The 12,843-nt window shown below is 45.4% G+C and overlaps 1 protein-coding gene across 1 annotated transcript in view; it reads left to right on the top strand.

Annotated features, from left to right (window-relative positions):
* The window catches only part of PATL1 (PAT1 homolog 1, processing body mRNA decay factor), a 260,927-nt gene that overhangs the window by 13,683 nt on the left and 234,401 nt on the right, over positions 1-12,843 (top strand). The window lies entirely within an intron of this gene.

The following is a 12,843-nucleotide window of genomic DNA, read 5'->3' as shown; positions in this document are numbered from 1 at the left end:
TGAAGGGACAGCAGTTAAATATGGCATTACATATGCACTGATATTAGTTAAATCTACATTTTGAAAGCACCGTTTTATCTTATCTTAAACCTTTTTGTAGGGGCCTATCTTATACTGTGTGTAATGCAAGTATAAAATAATGCCTTACATATTCACAGTGCTTTCTGTCACCGGCTGTGACCTTTTGGCACTAAAAATACACGTCACTATTCTCCATTGCACCAACCAAGATTTAATTATTTTGCTTTTTCTTTACACACAGACCTCTGCAGTGCACTAACTAATAGAGGTTTCGTAATGCATGAAAGTGCATCTCCCAGTGAGTAACATCTTTCTTTAATTTTTTTCCATTTAAGGTCACTGTTATGTTATATGTAGCTATTTTATTTGAGTTCATTCGGTCTAGAGATCTAGACCATTTAGAGTAACAAAGGTAACAATCATACATGATAAATAATATTTGTTAAAAAAAACATAATAACAATATAAAAAACAGTAATAATCAGAACAGTATAACAATAAGATCAACAGGACTAAGTATTTGATCGTAGATAAAAAGTACTATAAATAAGACATGGCTAAAAATGTTAAGAGAAAAAAGATAAAAGCTAGGATATAAAATTCTGTCTAACATACCAATGTGTGCAGTTATTTTCCCGTAAGACCTGGCCCTCGTCAATCCAAAAAACAAATAGAGTTCCCATTTAGATGTAATGTACTTTAACAGGAAGCCTATCAGATTTCAGCTAAAAAAAAAAAGGCTCTATAAGCTTATACAATCTCTATTGTTCATATAGAGGGCAACAAGTTCCTACTAAAAATTCCTACTGATACTGCTAGAAAATAACAGTTGAGACTCCTTCTGTCGACTAATGTCAGGATGGCTCACATGCCCTTTGAAACAATAATCCTACGCCGGATGTACCAGGCCTCCGATAAATATTTGGTAACTGTAATAGCTACCACGGAGGATGAGTCGTATGTACAGATTCTGGTGGCGTTTGCTCTATCCTGTAATGACATATTTTTGCAGAGGGGAATGATCCACCTCCCTCTGGGACTCTTATACAAAGGGCAGAAAAATAGTATATGCTCTATTGTTTCTTTGCAATTTTGGCAAGAGATACATCTATCATTTGAAACAATGTTAGATGACCAGTGAGCCGTAAAACCATTAATAGGCAGTGTACCATATCTTAGTTGGAGATATAAAGCACGGGCGTACGGAGGCATGGGAAGGTTCAAGAAGTTCTCAGCCCAGGGCTCGTGCTTGAGTTGGAGAAATTCCATTGTTGGCCTGCCCGCCCCTTTTTGGTGCAAGGAGTCTTCATTAACTTTCTCCCAATATCTTTTTGTGACAAGTTTCCTTGCATTATCAGGGATTTGATCCGGATATTTCCAGTAGGAAGGAAAACCTATTTTGACCCAGGCAGATTTCATCTCCTTCAGCCATGGAATTTTCTCCAGTGCCTGGGGGGCGGCTATGAGCTCTCTTATAGCCAGCCTATATGGTTCGAGTTCAACAGATTTCCATAAAAGAATCCAATAGGAGAGAGGCCTTAGGGCCGCTGTGGTTTTAATACTGTTTAAACCTAGGTCAAGCCTTAGAGGGGTCATTGGTGAGCCCATACCTAACCGGGCAATCTGTCTAAGGAAATGATTTTCCTTGGTTTGCAGAGTATCGAGGTTTTTGTGGGACCCCCAAAGTTCCGCTCCATAAAGGGCCGCTGCTCTGAGTTGGACATTGTAAATCTCCGCAAGTATGTTCAAGGGGGGGACTCAGAGCCTTTCTCGATCTACGGACAAGGGCCCCACCTCTCTGGCTTATAATGAGAGCCCCTTTGTCAATGGCTGCCTTCCATTTGACTGTGGTCGATAGTCTGAAACCCAAATAGTCGAACTCTTCTACTTTCTCCAATGGAATAGAGTTCATTTCTATGCTAACGCGCGATCGTTTCTTGGAGGTACTATATATCATAAGTTTTGTTTTCTTAATGTTTACGTCCAGACCATAGTCACTACAAAAAACACAGAATTGGTTGATCAGGTTTTGGATTCCCATTGGCGATTTGGATATCAAAATTGTGTCATCTGCATATAGCAGACACAGGATTTTTTTCCCAACCAATTTAGGTGAATCATTTATACAGTTCTCTAAGTAGTGGATGCAATTATTGATATATAGCAAAAAAAGAGTGGGTGCCAGGACACATCCCTGTCTAACTCCTTTTTTAATAGCTACGGGGTCAGTCAACTCGCCCCCCTGGCCACATCTAATTTGAGCGAAAGTATTTTCATGCAGTTGAGCAATGAGTTTTAGGAGACCAGATGGCACTCACATATTTGATAATGTTGACCACAGCAGGTTCCTGGGGATCAAATCAAATGCGGCTCTGAGGTCTATGAAGACCACATAGAGATTACCCCTCCCCAGGTCAACATTCTTCCATTTTATTGACATGAATCTTAGGGCTTGGTCAACTGTACTCACTGCAGGTCTAAATCCTGCTTGTAGGTCAGAAAGAGCTTCAGACTCCATAATCCATTCCTCAAGATGGAGCAGAAGATGCTTTGCATAGATTTTTTGGGAGTTATCAAGGAGACTAATCGGACGATAATTGGCAGGGATGTTCGGATTTCCTTTTTTTAAAATGGGTACTATTTCAGCCCCTTTCCAAGTGGGTGGAGCGGGGGCCCCTGCTGCAATTGCATTGCAGATAAGGTTGAGATATGGTGCCCATATATCTGGTCTTGATTTGTATAGATCGCCCGGAATCTTATCTGGGCCAGGGGCCTTTCCCCATTTCAATGAGTCTATTGCTGCTCTTGTTTCGGTTAGAGAGATGTGATCGGGGTGGTCTCATGGTTTATTGAGGCATCAGGGGCCCACAGAGATGCTTCAGATGGCCCTTCGTATAGTTGCCCAAAGTGCTCTACCCATGATGCTGAGAGAATTGAGGAGCCAGGTGCGGCAGGGGAATTACTACAGTCATCGGTTATTAGTTTCCAGAACCTAGATGTGTTATTGGATTTAGCAGTCTCCAAAATAATAACCCATCTGGCCTCTTCCCAGCTTCTGCGTGCCTTAGAACATTCCTTCTTATAAACTTTTCTGGCTGTTCTTAACAGCCCAACATGGCCTTCTTTTATTGCTTCCAGGAGAGATAGTTGTGCTTCTCTGCAACAATTGTCAAACCAAGGAGCGCAGTGCTTTTTGTTAGGATTATTAAGAAACTTTTTTGTAAAAAGATGCTTTAAAGATTGAAACAAATCAGTGTGGGCTGCTAAGACTCTGTCACCCTCCCCATTCTCGTTTAGCCGGATCATACACTCCATCTGGTTGGCAAACAGGTTGTAAATAGATGCCAGGTGTTTAGGGGAAGAAATAACAGATTCCCATTTTAAGTTGCGTCTGTTATTAGTTAGGGCCAGCTGGGAGGCATGGATCTTAGAGTAGGGCACATTAAACGAAGGAAAAAGTCCTCTGGTCGATAAGATCAACGGGTCATGATCGCTCTCAATTTGCTTTTGGACCCTCATATCGAACATGTGGCTTCACAGTCGGATGTCAAGAAATATATAATCAATACGACTGCTGAGCCCTCCGTGCCTAAAGGTAGCTTGCAAATTTACATCCGTTGGAGGCTCGGAGGCCATGGGCTAGTGTGATGTCGGCCAGTAAGCGCGCAGATTTATTCAGCCTTGGTCTTTTGTTGGAGACTAGCTGAGGGATGCCCCAATGGGCATCCTCTTCTTTACATATTCCTTGGACTAGAGGATTAGGTTCGAAAGTGACATTAAAATCCCCTCCAATCAAAACAAAGAAGGAGGGATTGTTTTTAAGAAAACTGTCCAAAATGGACAGGACATCAGAATCCGGGTGGGAGCTCACATTCCTGTTATAGATATTAATTAAAAGTAAAGGTCTCTCTTCAGAAATCATTATTAATAGGACTTGCAAGTCAGGGCAACCCGTATCTATTTCTTCTATCTTGCACCTAAGAGAAGTATTGATCCACACAAGCAGCCCTCCCGATGGTCTCCCAGAAGATGACTTGCGTGCTGGAACCCAATAGCTTTTAAAGCCTAGTCTATATTTGGGTTCTAATGCCCACGTTTCTTGGAAGAGGCAGATCAGGTGATCATCAATAAGATTGCCCCATCCTGGACTTTGTAATTTGCTTTCCAACCCTGCTATATTCCAGCTGAGTACCTTATCGAGATCCTCTGTTTTTATGGACCCTGCTTTATTCTGAGGATATTTCCTACAGGGGGAGGAACTGCTAGGAACCATGCTAATTCCCTCAGGTATATTAGGACCAGTGGCTTTCTCGCTATGTGCCTTGTAAACCTCGCTGGATGTGACCCCAGCTATATATACACATTTGGTAGGTTGGCCATACGGGTGGACCCCAGAATGTGTGGAACAGTTGACAGGTACAGAATACATTCCTCGCTGGCTTGGCTCGTGGTGCTTGTGGGTGATCCCTGGTTAACAGGATCTGCCAAGGTCGAAGGGGCAACAGAGTTAGAGATGCTGAGGGCAGTAGGGTGAATGTCCTCAGCCTCACCATTGCTCGGAGCCACTTCCGAAAGGTCATCTCCTAGTCAGTCTGTCTCAGAAAGAGATGACGAAGGGCATCTAGGGCCAAGTGCAGGGATAGACTGTGTGTGGATAGCCGGGAGAGCCCCGTATAACGTTGGCAGTTGTCTACTCCAAGCTGGCATGGGAGGTGGATAAAACACTTGTAACCTGCAAAGGGAGGCTTTTTCAGTTATAGGATAAGGTCTATTAGCGTTTAAAAAGAGCCGTTGGACAAGGTCAGGAGAATTGAAGTTGATAACTATGCAGTCCCCTGAACCGATCTTCGCTAGGGAACCCACCCACCCTACCCTTCTCACCATCAGTATTGAGGGTGTCATGGAAAAAGCAAACCCCGCATTCGCGTGCAACCAATGGATGACCTTGTTTTTAAGTTCGGTAAAAGATTCAGGGGAATGAGGTTTGAGTTCAGGAACATTCGATATAATGAGCACATAATGACATGATTCTGGTGGCAAATGGAGCACTTTTGGATCTGGCAGACCCCTGATCTTGTCACTCTTCTGGTGTTCTGTTTGCGGGTGCTCCCAAGTGGGGTTGCCATCTCCCGGATTAGTTACTGAGTTATTCCATGGGGCGGTTCCTTTTAAAAGGGGAACTGAAACCATATGGGGCGTATTCATTAAAATACTAGCTGTTTTGATGGAGCTGGGCCAATCTTGGTTTAAAGAGGAAAAAGGGATTTTGGCTATTTGGCCAGTGGGTCTGTTGGTAGTGATGAGGTCTTGGTTGGCAAGGGGATGGGATTGAATTTCTACAGGTGAAGCAATTTTTGGTGGCTGGCTATTAATAAGGCTTTCCAATTTGTCCTCAATTGATTGGAGGCGGGTTAAAATAGGAAGAAATAGTTTTGAAAGCTCATCTCTTATGAAATCCCTGGTGTACTCATTTGCATGGCACTCATTTGTGTTGTGTAAGGGGATTAATACCGTATCCTTATTAGAAGATTGGGCCATGTTAGAGGGGCTCAAAGTCCTGGATAGTTTGTTTTTAAAAGCGGGTTCCCTTCGTTTCCTTTTTCTTTTGGTATTGGAATCTGCTAAGGTGAGGGGGCCTTCATTTGAGGGACTCTGAGCCAGCAGAATTGGTGCAGCACGGGTGGTAATTACAATTGGGGTTTCGTCCTGATTCTCCTTGGAGATTTTAGAGGGAAAGGGGTAGTCAGTACAGACTGTAATTCTGTTCGGGGGGGGGGGCTGTGGGGCTGAGCTATCATGAACTAGGCTGTTGGTTGAAGAAGGGGGGCAGCTAAGCGTCGCTGCACTAACTCTATTTCTTTTTCAAGTTCCCCAACAGCCTTTTGCAGAAAACCATCTAAGGTTCTGTTAGAGTGCTGCTTTCCTTCCAACCCACCCCCACGTCGTCGGCCCATTATTCTTTAAATCAGGGGCCTTTAGTGAGCCCCCGGCTTATAGGGGTGTGTAGGCCTTTGGGACCCAGCCACTGACACTATAGTGTGATTAATAAGCTTCTCAGACCCTACTGTTCACAAATCCCAAAGACAAGACCACAGTGAGATGCCCAAAGCGTGTATATATATATATATATATATATATATATATATATATATATATATATATATATATATATATATATATATATATATATATATATATATAGCCTGGCCCAACCAGTTATCGGGCGCAGACAGGCGCAAAGCGGGTAATGAATTATGGGCTCCTGCCCTTGGGAGAAGAAGAATGGTGCCGCCTCCTTCCGCCCTCCAAGAAACGTAATTCAATAAGCAGTTATATGATGAACTGAGGTAAATTCAACTGAGTACACAGAAAAACCTGCAAGTATCCGGTTTAGGTTGATAGTTTTCCACGTGCTTGATGGGGCCTGGGGCTCTATGGGAGGACTGCCCACGCACCAAGCAGAGGAACTTGAGATCTCCTTCAGGCAGCCATAGACAAGTTTGCTGTCTGGTCCACGTCTTTGGGTAGATGTCAGGGGGGTGGCCCTGCCCTGCCTGGCAATGACGGGCAAGGACGGGCCCGCCCTTGGCCCGGGCTTCGCCCGCGCGCGTCCTGCGACGGCGGGAGCGCAAAGTTAATTTAAAGCGCTCCTGCCCCGTGACACTCCTCCCGGCAGCAAACAGCGCTTCAGTGCTGTATGTAGCCACCTGATGGTGAAAGACTTAAAAAAAAAAAAATAATAATAATCTTCAGAATATTTTGGGGCTTATTTATGAGAGGCTTGCGCCACCAGAGCATCACATATTTGACGGTCCGGCGGCACAAGCCTCTCATTCATACCTAGGAGGCGATGCAAAGCTACTCTACATGGCTTTGCATGGTGTCATAGATATGGAGTAGGGAAAAGCAGCGCAAGCCACTGTGTTGCCTTACTTTGCATCAAGGAGGCAATCCATGGCATTGTGGTGAGTGTTACCACGCAACACCCATGGATTTTGATGCTGCCCTAGATTTACAAAATTACTTAAACTGGAGCAGTGGCAAAATTGTACGCCTCCCAGAGCAGGCGTAATGAGGAATTTTTTTTTAATTTCTCCTTGTTTTTCCTCTTTCCATGTGTGTTGCATTCTGCAGCACATACATAAAGGGGAAAATGCCTCGGGATTGTTTTGGTGCAGGAAGATGCCCCTTCCTGCACCAAAACAATCCTGCCTTCGTTGGCGCTAGGCAGCAATTTGTGCACCAGCACATGGGGAAAGGACAGAAATGCATTGTATTTCATAAATATGGTCCATTCATGCCCTTTTATATTGCCGTAGGGCACTGTAGCAAGAAGACTTGCGCCACTGCCCTATGCCAATTCCTCATATATTCGGACCGTAGTTTTTAGCCTCACCTTTAACCACGCCCCCACGCTACTGACCTTTGGTTTGCTAAGCACTGTTTAATATTATTTCCTCACTGTAAAAATGATTTGCTGTGGGAATTGGAGAAGTTTATGACTGTCAATGATGAAGAGTATCAGGTTCTAGACATTTTTGTCAGAGGGGGTCCTTACACACAACATTTTGAGAGTGGGTCCCAGCATCAAAAAGTTTGAAGAGTCTGCCGTACAAGCTCTGCAGGGACTACATGCCCTATCTTGCCCAGCACTGACTCTCTTCAATGCTGATGTCACTGGCAGGCGGCGCTGGTGTTTGTTTTGTTCAGCCCATGACACGCGGTAATTGAGAACTGCAGAGCAGTGTAAGGTGTTACACAGGTGATTTTGTACCCCTGTCATTCAAGGGCATGACTGACAGAAATTGCCTCTGTCCTGGCGTTAACATTTGCTTAAGAGAAAATGGCATTTATTTTCCTGCTGATGCAGTAGCAACGGAGAGATTTTAGCAAATGGTTGATAAATCAAGGCGGGGAGCTGGGTCAGATAGGGAACATCTGTTTGCTGCTCGTAGTATAGGGGCCCGGGTGACCGAAGACAGTGGGAGGCCTCTGCATGCGCGCGCTTTATTTCCACCTCCAGTGAAGGGAAGCGGCGCGCTGCCGCACTGTCCCCTCCGGTCACCAGAGCAGCCCGCGCCCCCACGGGCCTCAGGTGTCACCAGACCTGCGCGCTATAGTACGTGCACCCCATTCATTACCGCTTAATCCTTAAGTTCGTAAAAACAAACTCTATCTGAATGTTTGAAAAGTTAATACAGCACTGTGAAGCATGCAAGCATAGGAAACAGTGTGGAAAGTCCGAGAACTACCAACATTGATGTTGTGCGCTGTGAAGAAGAGGCTCTTCTGTTGCTGCTTCTCAGTACATGTTTTGTGCAGTCCGAAAGGAGTACTTCGGTGTGGCTCAGTTAAGATTGGTGTCTTAATGGCCACTGAAACGGAAAGTTCATGCCTGCCAAGTGCATCCATGTCATGTGATCCCGCCTGGCGCGCCAGACTTTTCAGCCTCAGTGCTTCAAATGCAGTGATTTTAGACATATGACTTTTAACGACAAAGTGAAACTATGAGGCCTGCAATGCAAATGTGCTGCAATGGGAACATCCAGGAATGGCTTAAGGTATTGCGCTGGGCATGATGGTCAGCTGGCAGCTAGGCACAGTGTATTCACAGTGCAGCTGAAGAGAACGGCCAACAATGCACGACAGACATCCCGTTCTGCATTTAAGAATGACATTGCCTGGGCATTGCTCTTCATTAAAAACCATGTAAGAGGCGGCTCTGCCTGGCAAAGTGAGGCTGAGAAGGATTTTCCGGTCCCGCCAGGTTTGCATTAGCTCGGCGATCATGTCACCTATTTTTTCTGATGTTTGCAGATTTATGATGCTGACATTATTCATAGTCTCATGAATCAGCTTTCCCTTGTGTCAGTTCTCTGTCAAAGCTGTAGATTTACAGCACTAATGGTACCGCGTGAAACACAGGGACCCCAGTGGACTCTGATGTGAAAGAAAACAGTGCGCGCTTAAGGATCCAGCACAGCTGCACACATCCAACACGTTCAACTTACATTTTTAGAAAATGTAGTGGTTGACTTTTCAAAATGCGTCAAAGTTAGAAGGATACTGTAACACCACCCCAGCTTACAGCGTTTGGATTAAACACAAATACACGTAGATTGTCACTTGTGCCAGAAGACCTTCACCATCAATTACTGATTCTGTTTTCGATACCTGTCCTCTAAACTTAAAACGGAATCAAAAGTATCATCATAACATATTTTACTAAAATAGCTTATCACCATGCTCGAACAATTTTCAAACATGTTCCCAAAACGACCTTAAAGTTAAACCACACAATCTCCTAAGTCTCTCAAGCATAATGCAAGTTCACTGGCTGGTAGTGGCTCACGGGAGAAGGGCTTGAAAAAAAAGACAGTGGGAACCAGAATTTTTATTCGGGTATTCATCCTAAAACTTTGCCCCTTACATTCTGTTGTGTAGGCACTGAACCTGTGTCAAACAAAAGCTGTTTTTCTTGATCATGTAAAGTGCTATAGTCCATGTTTTTTATTTTTTTTTTTTTTCCTCAAATAATCCTCCTTTTTCTGTGAGGCTGAAAGTGAAATTGATTCCCACCGGAAGTTCTGGAGCATGTTTACTAATGGCTATTAAGAAAAAGAAACTATGTCTTGATATTTCTTTGAATTGAAATTCATTCTTGGCACTCTCAGTCCTCCGTATCCTACAGTCAAACTGTACTCAGCACAGTGGAAACTGGAATATGGTGAAGCCGCATCAATTTGGAAAACGTGACAGGAAATTAGTTAAAAAGAAGCAGGAACTCGCAAAAGTATTTCTGATGGAATTGCAAACTCAGTTCTTCAGTCTTGATAGAAAAAGACAGTTTTGATAATTATTATAGTAGGTGTGTGATAGACGTTTTCTTCTAAACAGTTACTGCTTGTTAAGACTTATTGGAGATGACAGAAGAGATTCTTGTACAGTGCACTGGTGTAATCTAACAGCTTTGAAAGGGAACTGTAGGAAGTTGGCTCTGTATGCACTATTTCAAAGTAAGGAATAGTATGCACAGAGTCCAAGGGTTCCCCTTAGAGGTAAGATAGTGGCAAAAAGAGATAATACCAATGCTCTATTTTGTGGTAGTGTGGTCGAGCAGTAGGTTTATCAAAGGATTAGTGTTAAGCATTTGTTGTACATACCCAAGCAATAAATGAGGAACACACACTCAAAGACAATTCCAGGCCAATAGGTTTTTGTATAGAAAAATATATTTTCTTAGTTTATTTTAAGAACCACAGGTTAAAATTTTACATGTAATACTTTAAATGAAAGGTATTGCAGGTAGGTACTTTAGGAACTTTGAATAATCAAAATAGCATATACAGTCTTCACATAAATCACATATAGCTATTTTAAAACTAGCCACTTAGTGCAATTTTCACAGTTCCTAGGGGGAGTAAGAGTTAGTTAGTTCTTGCAGGTAAGTAAACCACCTACGGGTTCAAGTTTGGGTCCAAGGTAGCCCACCGTTGGGGGTTCAGAGCAACCCCAAAGTTACCACACCAGCAGCTCAGGGCCGGTCAGGTGCAGAGTTCAAAGTGGTGCCCAAAACGCATAGGCTTCAATAGAGAAGGGGCTGCCCCGGTTCCAGTCTGCCAGCAGGTAAGTACCCGCGTCTTTGGAGGGCAGACCAGGGGGGTTTTGTAGGGCACCGGGGGGGGACACAAGTCCACACAGAAAGTACACCCTCAGCAGCGCGGGGGCGGCCGGGTGCAGTGTGCAAACACGCATCGGGTTTTCAATGAGAGACCAAGGGATCTCTTCAGCGGTGCAGGCAGGCAAGGGGGGGGGGGGCTCCTCGGGGTAGCCACCACCTGGGCAAGGGAGAGGGCCTCCTGGGGGTCACTCCTGCACTGGAGTTCTGATCTTTCAGGTCCTGGGGGCTGCGGGTGCAGAGTCTTTACCAGGCGTCAGGATCTGGGAAGCAGGCAGTCGCAGTCAGGGGGAGCCTCGGGATTCCCTCTGCAGGCGTCGCTGTGGGGGCTCAGGGGGGGCAACTCTGGTTACTCACAGTCTCGTAGTCGCCGGGGAGTCCTCCCTGAAGTGTTTCTCCACAAGTCGAGCCGGGGGCGTCGGGTGCAGAGTAGCAAGTCTCACGCTTCCGGCGGGAAACGCAAGTTGTTTTAAAGTTGCTCCTTTGAAACAAAGTTGCAGTCTTGGGTGAACAGAGCCGCTGTCATCGGGAAATTCTTGGTCCTTCTAGAGCAGGGCAGTCCTCTGAGGATTCAGAGGTCGCTGGTCCCTGGGGAAAGCGTCGCTGGAGCAGTGTCTTTAGAAGGGGGGAGACAGGCAGGTAGAGCTGGGGCCAAAGCAGTTGGTGTCTCCGTCTTCTCTGCAGGGTTTTTCAGCTTAGCAGTCCTCTTCTTAGGTTGCAGGAATCTGAGTTCCTAGGTTCTGGGGAGCCCTTAAGTACTAAATTTAACGTCATGTTTAGGTCTGGGGGGTTAGTAGCCAATGGCTACTAGCCCTGAGGGTGGGTACACCCTCTTTGTGCCTCCTCCCAAGGGGAGGGGGACACATTCCTATCCCTATTGGGGGAATCCTCCATCTGCAAGATGGAGGATTTCTAAAAGTCAGAGTCACCTCAGCTCAGGACACCTTAGGGGCTGTCTTGACTGGCCAGTGACGACTCCTTGTTATTCTCATTATCTCCTCCGGCCTTGCCGCCAAAAGTGGGGCCGTGGCCGGAGGGGGCGGGCAACTCCACTAGCTGGAGTGCCCTGTGGTGCTGTAACAAAGGGGGTGAGCCTTTGAGGCTCACCGCCAGGTGTTACAGTTCCTGCAGGGGGAGGTGTGAAGCACCTCCACCCAGTACAGGCTTTGTTACTAGCCACAGAGTGACAAAGGCACTCTCCCCATGTGGCCAGCAACATGTCTCGAGTGTGGCAGGCTGTTAAAACCAGTCAGCCTACACGGGTAGTTGGTTAAGGTTTCAGGGGGCACCTTTAAGGTGCCCTCTGGGGTGTATGTTACAATAAAATGTACACTGGCATCAGTGTGCATTTATTGTGCTGAGAAGTTTGATAACTGGGAAGTTTGGTTTCAGTGTAGCCATTATGGTGCTGTGGAGTTCGTGTTTGACAGACTTCCAGACCATATACTCTTATGGCTACCCTGCACTTACAATGTCTAAGGTTTTGCTTATACACTGTAGGGGCACAGTGCTCATGTGCCCTCACCTATGGTATAGTGCACCCTGCCTTAGGGCTGTAAGGCCTGCTAGAGGGGTGACTTATCTATACTGCATAGGCAGTGTGAGGTTGGCATGGCACCGTAAGGGGAGTGCCATGTCGACTTACTCGTTTTGTCCTCACCAGCACACACAAGCTGGCAAGCAGTGTGTCTGTGCTGAGTGAGGGGTCCCCAGGGTGGCATAAGACATGCTGCATCCCTTATAGACCTTTCCTGGCATCAGGGCCCTTGGTACCAGGGGTACCAGTTACAAGGGACTTACCTGGATGCCAGGGTGTGCCAATTGTGAAAACAAAAGTACAGGTTAGGGAAAGAACACTGGTGCGGGGGCCTGGTTAGCAGGCCTCAGCACACTTTCAAATCAAAACTTAGCATCAGCAAAGGCAAAAAGTCAGGGGGTAACCATGCCAAGGAGGCATTTCCTTACAGGAACAAAATGCATTCTGCATGTTACATTATTCTGTACAGGGCTGTGATACTCAGTTACATAACACGCCACATACATCCAATCCACACCACAGAATTCCATGTCATGCCACACAGTTCAACAGCACACCACATATTTACTACATACCACTCCACATCACAAAATACCTTTCCACAAAT

The sequence above is a fragment of the Pleurodeles waltl genome, chromosome 4_1 (assembly GCF_031143425.1).
Source record: "Pleurodeles waltl isolate 20211129_DDA chromosome 4_1, aPleWal1.hap1.20221129, whole genome shotgun sequence".
Classification (NCBI taxonomy): Eukaryota; Metazoa; Chordata; class Amphibia; order Caudata; family Salamandridae; genus Pleurodeles; species Pleurodeles waltl.
The sequence above is the reverse complement of the archived record's forward strand: the minus strand, read 5'-3'. Positions and strand labels throughout refer to the sequence as shown.